We start from the raw sequence: 8,533 nt of genomic DNA, 5'->3' as shown, positions 1-8,533 counted from the left end.
ATGTGCAGTGAAATAAGCCAGACACCAAAGGACCAATGTCCTTCCACTGACACATTAAATGTCCTTCCACTACGTTCATTAAATTCCTAGAGACAGAAAATAGAATGGTGGTTGCCAGGGGGTGGAGGGAGGGAAAAATGGGAAGCAATTGTTTAATGGGGACAGAGTTTTGTTTTGGGAAGATGAAGAAGTCCTAGAGATGAATGGTGGTGATAGTAGCAGGACAACATGAATGCATTTAATGCCACTGAGTTGGAAGAATAGTTGAAATGGTAAATGTTATGTATATTTTACTATAATAAAGGGAAAGAAAAGCGAGCCTGCCCTGAGGATAATCCAACCCTCAAAACCCTTAATGCCTGGGGCCACTCAGGCCCTGATCCTTCCTACCCGGACCTTAAAAACCGACACTCTCATAGGCAACAGGGAGATGCTCAGAGGCTTTGGAGGATGGAATTTACCCCAGCTGGACAAGATTAACACATTTCATAAAGGAGAAAGAAAGGGCTTGAAGAGACTTTGTTTTCCAAGACTGAACTCATAACCCCAATGGTGTGGATGTAAGCCAAAGTGTGTAAGTATCTGGTGTATCTCACTGGTAGGACAAAGGTGACACTTTCTTCCTACCTCTCCCAGGACCTTCTGAAATATGGGGACAGGAGATGGTCCCTCACCTCCAGTTGCCCATGGTTCTTACTAAAACTATGAGGGAGAGGAAGGAGTTTATGTGCAGCAAAAGGGAAAGTGTCAGTAGAGCGCAAAGAGGAAGGGAGGAAAGGTAAATTCGTGTAAACAGCTAACACCAAAAAGCTGGTACCAAAGCACAACGACTGTGTCTGTGATTCACTAATCCAAGAAGTCAGGGCGTGGAAGGAGGAATTCATGTTTCTGGAAGTCCTTCCACAAAATTGTAGCCTCTTGTCTTGAAGCAGCATTGCACACTGTTTATCACAGCTGGAAAAAAAATCATATCAACCCCAGAAGTACTAGCAATATGCAGGAAAGCACAGATAAGGAGATTTAGGGAAAACAGCACAAGGAGCTTCTCCCAAGGAATACCTAGTGTACTGCACTTTTAGCTGCACTACTTAATCGTCAAACATTTCCACCTGCTTTATAGAATGCAAACCCATTCTCAATAGCACTTCATGATGCAAGAAATGTATGCACTTAATTAAAATAGATTTCATCCAGGTGTGGTAGCTCATGCCTGTAATCCCAACACTTTGGGAGGCCAAGGCAGGAGGATCACTTGAACCCAGGAGTTTGAGACCAGCCTGGGCAACATAGTAGGACTTGCTGCCCTGACACCCGGCACCCATCCCCCACCACTTCCAGTCTCCATAAAAAAAAATTTTTTTTAAGTTTTTAAAAAGAAAATAGATTTTACATGCTACCTGACAGTATTTTGTTACCCCTTTAACAAAACATAACAATTTTTAAAAGAAGTTGCACAAAGAAAGTATTCTGCAAGCTTTAAATTGCTATGTAACTTGTAATTGTTAGTTAACTTGTTTATCAGTCTGCTAGGGCTGCCAGAACAGAAGACCACAGGCTGTGTGACTTAAACAGCAGAAATTTATTTTGTCAGTTTGGAGGCTGGAGGTCCAAGATCAAGGTGCCAGCAGGGCTGGTTCCTGGTGAGGCCTCTCTTCCTGGCCTGCAAATGGCTGGGCTGTCTTCTCACTGCATCCTCACGTGGTCTTTCCTCTGTGATTGTGCAGAGAGAGATTACTGGTGTCTCCTCTTCTTATAAAGACGCAAATTCTGTCAGATTAGGGCCCCACCCTTCTTATCTCATTTAATCATAATTACCTTTTTTAAAGCCCGCCTCCAAATACAGTCACATTGGGGGCTGGAGCTTCAGCATAGGAACTTTGGGGAAACCCAATCCAATCCATAACAACTTGCTGCACTATTTACCTTGCAGTTTACAGTTTCAAAGCACTCTCATATTTCATTTCTTTTCCTTGCAACACATCTGGAGATAGACAAGCACACATTGCCCCATTATACAGAGGAGGAATCCAAGGGCCAGAGGATTCCACAACTCACCAGGGATACAAAACTTTTAAGCAGCAGAGCAAGAAATCAAATCCAGGTCTGTGGGACTCCAAGATCCTTCACAAAAATAAAAAAGTCACTGGTTCCAGTAAAATCACATATAATGTACTTAGTACTTGCGTGGCACATCACGGTGGGGGGAGTACAAAAGCGGGAGGCCCCACTGGAAGGAAAAGCAGGTGGCCTTGGGAGTCAGAAACACAAGCGCCTGTGCCCATGCATCCACAATGCCACACTTCCCTGGCTTCTTGCCTTCTCTCATATACAGCTTCCCTTCTGTAGAGAAGTCAGGTGACCCCTGCTCTCCCAAGGCCTCATAGCCCATGATGAGTTACCCTCTTCTGAGATGTGTCTACCACATGCTTGAACACAAATCCCTTTCTGCCTAGAGAGTGGTTCAGTTTCATGGATCTCAGTCATCCCCGCTCGCACCTAAGTCTGATTCTGTTCTGCACTTTCTCTGCTTGCCCAGTAGTTCCAGATTTTCTGTTTGTTTGGGGTTTTTTGTTTTGTTTTGAGATGAAGTCTCGCTCTGTCGCCCAGGCTGGAGTGCAGTGGCGCAATCTCAGCTCACTGCAGCCTCAACCTCCTGGGCTCAAGTGATCCTCCTGCCTCAGCTTCCCAAGTAGCTGGGACTACAGGTGCCCACCACCATGCCTCATTCATTTTTTGTATTTTTTGTAGAGGCAGAGTTTCACCGTGTTGCCCAGGCTGGTCTCAAACTCCTGGGCTCAAGTGATCCATCTGCCTTGGCCTCCCAAAGTGCTGGAATTACTGGCGTGAGCCAACAAGCCCAACCCAGATTTGTTTTTAAAAGTCTTCCCCAGAAAATAGAAAATTGAAAAAAAAAAAAATTAGAAAAGACAAAACAAAACAAGAAAAAGAAAAAATATAAAATAAAATAATAAAAATGTAACAAATAAGTCTTCCCCAAACCTTACATATCTATGGAGAAGAAATCATTTTATTGATAACAGCTTAAATCTTGGTGATATTGCAACATCCTTCTCCCAAGGCTGAAAAAACACGAAGCAAAGAACTACAAATCTCTGCCATCTGAAAGCCAGAAGGCCACGTCTCCCTCGCCCAGGGCATGCGTTCCTGTGCAAGAAGAATGGAAAGTGTTCCTTGTTTTTGTTTTGGCTTTCTTCTAGGAGATTTTCCAAAATAAAGAGATCCTGCAAGCTGGCACTTCCTGAGTATGGGGAGATGAAGTAAACGCCCCTCCCATAGTGCAGTATTGTGTATTACATACGTTCTAGGAACACAGTGCCCGAAGCAGTAGTGATTTGACAGTGTGTTAAATTCCAGACAGGAACATATGAGTTACTGGACTCTCTGGGGAGGCGGGCTCTGACCCCTTCGCAATCCAGCCTAGTCCAAACCCTGATGCTCTGACAAATAGACATGCAGCTGGTGGATACTATGGACAGGCATACTCTACACAAGCTGTACTTTTTAAACATTTACCTCCTTTGGGTTAATACACGCACTTCGAGATGACAATATCATTGTTTCAATGGGCAAACTAAATGCAAGAGGGTCTTCTAATTAAAATAGGCTGTGTTTTTCAAAGTTGTCTTTAAGTTTTAGGCTAACGATCCTAGTTTGTACAGAATTGGTGGGGGTTTCTCAGGATGCAGAACTTCAGGTGGTAAAACTGGCAGAGTCCCAGGCAAATGGGGACAGTTGGTCACCCAATTCCATGATGGGATACCTGTTAAGCATTGTGAAGTGCATGGCTTTTGGGGGTGGGGGGTTTCTTCTTAAGTCACTTCATTTTTCTGCACTTCTTTCTGCATTTGTCCTAAAGCAGGGATACTATCACGAGCCTCAGAGCTCCCCTGTGAGGGTTAAGGGATTCCCTTTGTGTGAGTGTGCAGAGCCAGTACTTTGCCGCATCAGGAGGGGTGATGGGCGGGTGTGATGAGCCAAGGTGCGGCTGGTCAGTTCCGGTCCTCACACCTTGGCCCTGTGTCGAGTTCCACTTTGACAAGGTAGCTATGCCAAGAAGGGTTATGCCATGAGTCATGAGAGCAAAGCTGAGGTCAGGGTCTGGAACACCAGGTTGGGCTCAGGGACATTAACAAGTTTCAATATAGAAGCAGGAGACTGAGGTCAGTGCTGAAGATGCTAAGCAAAAGGAGAACAGGCTGGGCATGGAGGGCGTGCAGCCTGGGGCAGGCAGAGAGAGAAGCAAGCTGGCTGGTAGGCACGGGAGGCCTGTGTTCAGAGCAGCAGGAAGTCGGAGCTCAGACACCCAAACTGCCTAGAGGGTGCCATCCAGGAGCCATTTCAGCCATGGGAACATAGCTGAGAAACTCACAATACGAAGGGAAGAAAAGGCCTCGGAGGAGGCCAAATCCACATTACAGTCCTCATACAAGAGCCCCTCTTAGACCATGCCTCAGATCATGATCCTAAAACGTTTTGTGATCTGTCTTCCATTGCAACACAGACGCCAAAAATTAGCACGAGAAGTGCCATCACAGGCACTCTGAGAAGAAAGGTGTATTAACCGTCAGTCAATGGGGAAGACAAATACAACAGAAAGAACAGATCGGTCTGGGGCCGTTTATCATAGACCTGTTTACCTAGACCTCGACGGTCCAAGATCAGAGCCAGACAGACTGTTCCGCTCTCACTGATCCAACCTCCAAGTTTGCAGGATGCCTTGTGCCTTACAGATGTTCAAGATCCCTCCCTCCCTCACCCACACACCCACTCATCCTGGGAGAAGGGGTGAATGAACTGTGGTGCGTTGATACAATGAACTACTCAGCAGCAAAAAGGAACAAACCATGGCTAAGCAGAACCATCTCAAAAACATTGTGATGTGGGGGGAAGGGGCAGATGTAAAAGAATTTATACTGTATGATTCCATTAGCATGAAATTCTAGAACAGGCAAAACTAACTTGTGATGGCAGAAAGCAGAAAGTGAGCCATGCTGGAGGGCATGAAGGATTCGACTGGAAAGGTGACATGCAAAGAATTTCTACAATAGCAGAAGCAGCTGAGCATGGTGGTGCACACTGCTAGTCTCAGCCCCTTGGGAGATTAAGGTGGGAGGATCCCTTGAGGCCAAGAGTTGGAGACTGTAAAATGGCTGAGCACAGTGGCTCACGCCTATAATCCCAGCACTTTGGGAGGCCAAGGTGGGCAAATGGCTTGAGCACAGGAGTCTGAGATCAGGCTCGGCAACATGGCGAAACCCCGTCTCTACAAATAATACAAAAATTAGCCAGGTGAGGTGGTGCACGTCTGTAGTCCCAGCAACTCGGGAGGCTGACGGTGGGAGGATCGCTTAAGCCTGGGAGGCAAGGATTACACTGTTACACTCCAGCCTGGGATACAGAGCCAGACCCTATCTCAAAAAAAAAAAAAAAAATATATATATATATATATATATATATATAACATTTTGAAATGCATCTACTGACAGCATTTTTTTCTGATTTAAAAGTACTGCATGTGTCAATTTTCTGTTTGAAAATTCAAAAATCAAAATAACTTTAAAAGTTATTTTATTTGGAATGAACTCTATAGTCATTCCAAATGTTACACACACACTTCATTCACCCCTTCTGTGTGCCTGGCATCGTGCTAGTCACTGGGAATACAAACGTGAAGAACCATGATCCAACCGCGGACAGATAGACACTTGACCCAATGCTTACAAGATAGTGTGATAGGTAACGAGTAAAAAGAGGTCAGGAGGTGGGTGGGTGGGAGTCTGGGAAAAAGTCCAGGCACTGCCAATGTTGGAGCTGAGTCTTGGAGAATGCATATGTAACTAAGTGGATGGAGCAGGGCAACATGACGGATTCCAGGCTGAAATAGCACACGCACAGAGAGGCTTCAAGGGTACGTGTATTGGGAAACGCTGATGCGTGGCGTACAGTCGGAAAACGAAAGGAGATGAAGCTGCGAAGGCAGAATACGGCCAGATGGCACAAGGTGTTTGGACTTTGTCCTGTGGCAAACAGGGAGCCCATGAAGATTTTATGGAGGTTTTGAGCAGGAGAATGAATGGTCAGGATTGTCTTATCAATGGATAACTCTGCAATGGGGTGGAGCATGGCCTGAAAGAAGAGAATGTAGGGCAAAGAGACCAGTTCCACAGCTGTAGAAGCCAACAGACGTGGCCAAGGGACACACAAAGGCAGAAGTCTAAGGGATCCAGCTTTTCTGGGGAAAGAAGAAAGAAGAAAAGAAAGGAAGAAGAAGAAGAAGAAGAAGAAGAAGAAGAAGAAGAAGAAGAAGAAGAAGAAGAAGAAGAAGAGGAGGAGGAGGAGGAGGAGGGGGGGGGAGGGAGGGGGGAGGGGGAGGGGGGAGGGGGAGGGGGGAGGGGGGAGGGGAGGGGAGGGGGAGGGGAGGGGGAGAGGGAAGGGGAGGCAAAGAAGAAAGAGAAGAAGAAGAAGAAGAGGAGGAGGGAGGGGGAGGGGGAGGCGAAGAAGAAGAAAAGAAGAAGAAGAAGGAGAAGGAGGAGGAGGAGGAGGAGGAGGAGGAGAAGGAGAAGGAGAAGAAGGAGAAGGCGGCGACCACCACAGGATTCAGTGAGATTTGGTGATGTTGAAAACAAGAGACAGGAAAGAGCTAAGACAACTTTAAGACACTCAGCTGAGGCGTTTGGCCCAGAGGTGACCCTTTAACCGAGATCACGGCAAGTTGCTAGAGAGGAGACAATGGGCCTGAGGTGCCTGCAGAACTTCCAGGAACATTTGTCCAGTTGGTTTCCAGAAATAAATGTCTGGAGTTCAGAACAGAGTTCTGGGCTAGACGTCCTCCCAAGCGCAAAGAAGTCCAGGCAGAACACAAAAGGTTGCAGGTAGGGGGTGTGAATCTGGGCTAATTCAACATCGCTAAGACATTCGGAAGTCTGAAGCACACCTCTCTGTCCAGAGGTATCGTTAGTGAGGAGAGCATGGGCTTAGGAACCAGGATAACTGGGTCCCAATTCCAGAATTCTTACTCCACACCTTATATACTGCAGTATGGTGAGGGCAGGAAGAGTTGGGGGGAAAGGAAGCATAGCTGGAGAGAAAGAGGTGTAGGCCGGGAGCAGGGTGAAGCTAGCACCTACAGAAATTCCTTCCAACCTCCTTCTTGGCCCATGGTCATCTTCCTCCTGCTCAGGAAACACCCTTCACCACGTGGCAGAGCTGCTCAGCCTGACTCTTGAGGTCTGGGAGGTTGAACACAGTCAGCACCACCATAGAAAGAGCCATGGGCATTTAGTAAGTGAACACGTCAGTGGTTTGGTTAGTGCTGCACCATTTCTGGGGCTCACTGCAAAAGAAAAATGCAAAGTCTTCTTTAAAAAAAAAAAAAAAAAAGGTGGCCAGGGACATGGTGGCTCACATCTGTAATCCCAGCACTTTGGGAGGCTGAAAAAGGCAGATGGCTTGAGCCCAGGAGTTTGAGACCAGCCTGGGCAACATGGTGAAACCCCGTCTCAATGACAACAAAAAAGAATTTCAAGACTGTGATAGTAGAGCCTTAACCCAAACACCAAGATGTTCTAAGTGCAGGAACCGGTGCATTGCCCACGAAGCTGTCCCCACCTTTCAGCTCGGAGGCCCAGGGTAATGCAGCCATTTAGAGTCTGGACTTAGGAATCAGCTAGAGCTGGATTTGAATTTCGCTTCTGTCACTCGCCAGGTGTGTGAGCTCACACAGTTTCCTTTCTCCAGGCTTTAACGTGCTCCTCTGTAAAGTGAAGCTAATAATATTTGTTTCGTGATGTTCTAGGGAGAATTAAAGGGAAGCATGTGTATACAGTGAACCTGACTCGTGTACTAGGAGCTCAATACCTGATAGGATTTTCCATCCACTGCTCAGCTCCATCTGCTCTCAGAAGCAATAGCGATCTCCACTGCAGGGAAGCAACAGCTCCTTAGAAGACAGTCAGTGGTAGTCCTGGCTTGTCTTGGTGAAAAACATTTTCAGACTAGGCACTCATAAAATGACATGCTTTGGACACTTTTTGTAAATATAGCAGCAAAACAGGAAACAAGGCAATGTTAAAGGAAGCCTCTCTCCCCCAAGAATGAACTTGCATTCATCATGTTTCATTGCCCACATGGTACTGGGAGGCACATGTATGTGGTGCTATAAATAACACGTTCTACCAGGAAACCTTGGCTGGTGCAGAAATGAGTGGTCCATCTACTGAAAGGGATTAGATAGATGTCATACACTGAAAACTTGTTGATTTCATCTCCAGGATGCTTATTTAATCCCTATGAACTTAGGCCATTATGATGAAAGGATTAAAGAAACCTTGTGTGCTTTAGTTAACTGGCAGATAAATACAGATTTTAAATGTCCTTGTGTGCTTTAGTTAACTGGCAGATAAACACAGTTTTTAAATGTATCTTCCTAAATGTCTTGATTTATAAGCTGTAAGAGTTTATCCAAAGCACGTTAGGACCCCTGTGGCAGGCCAGTAGGGAAGCTAAACATGTT

General features: G+C 46.0%; 1 long non-coding RNA gene across 1 annotated transcript; it reads right to left on the bottom strand.

Annotated features, from left to right (window-relative positions):
• Window positions 1-1,567: 1,567 nt before the first annotated feature.
• LOC115896835 lies at window positions 1,568-7,990 on the bottom strand. The gene is made up of 3 exons (XR_004056723.1): window positions 7,879-7,990; window positions 1,816-1,981; window positions 1,568-1,710 (listed from the first exon to the last, which is right to left on the bottom strand). It is a non-coding gene; the product is annotated as an uncharacterized LOC115896835 (long non-coding RNA).
• Window positions 7,991-8,533: the final 543 nt, after the last annotated feature.

Source organism: Rhinopithecus roxellana, chromosome 4 (assembly GCF_007565055.1).
Source record: "Rhinopithecus roxellana isolate Shanxi Qingling chromosome 4, ASM756505v1, whole genome shotgun sequence".
NCBI classification, from domain to species: Eukaryota; Metazoa; Chordata; class Mammalia; order Primates; family Cercopithecidae; genus Rhinopithecus; species Rhinopithecus roxellana.
The sequence above is the reverse complement of the archived record's forward strand: the minus strand, read 5'-3'. Positions and strand labels throughout refer to the sequence as shown.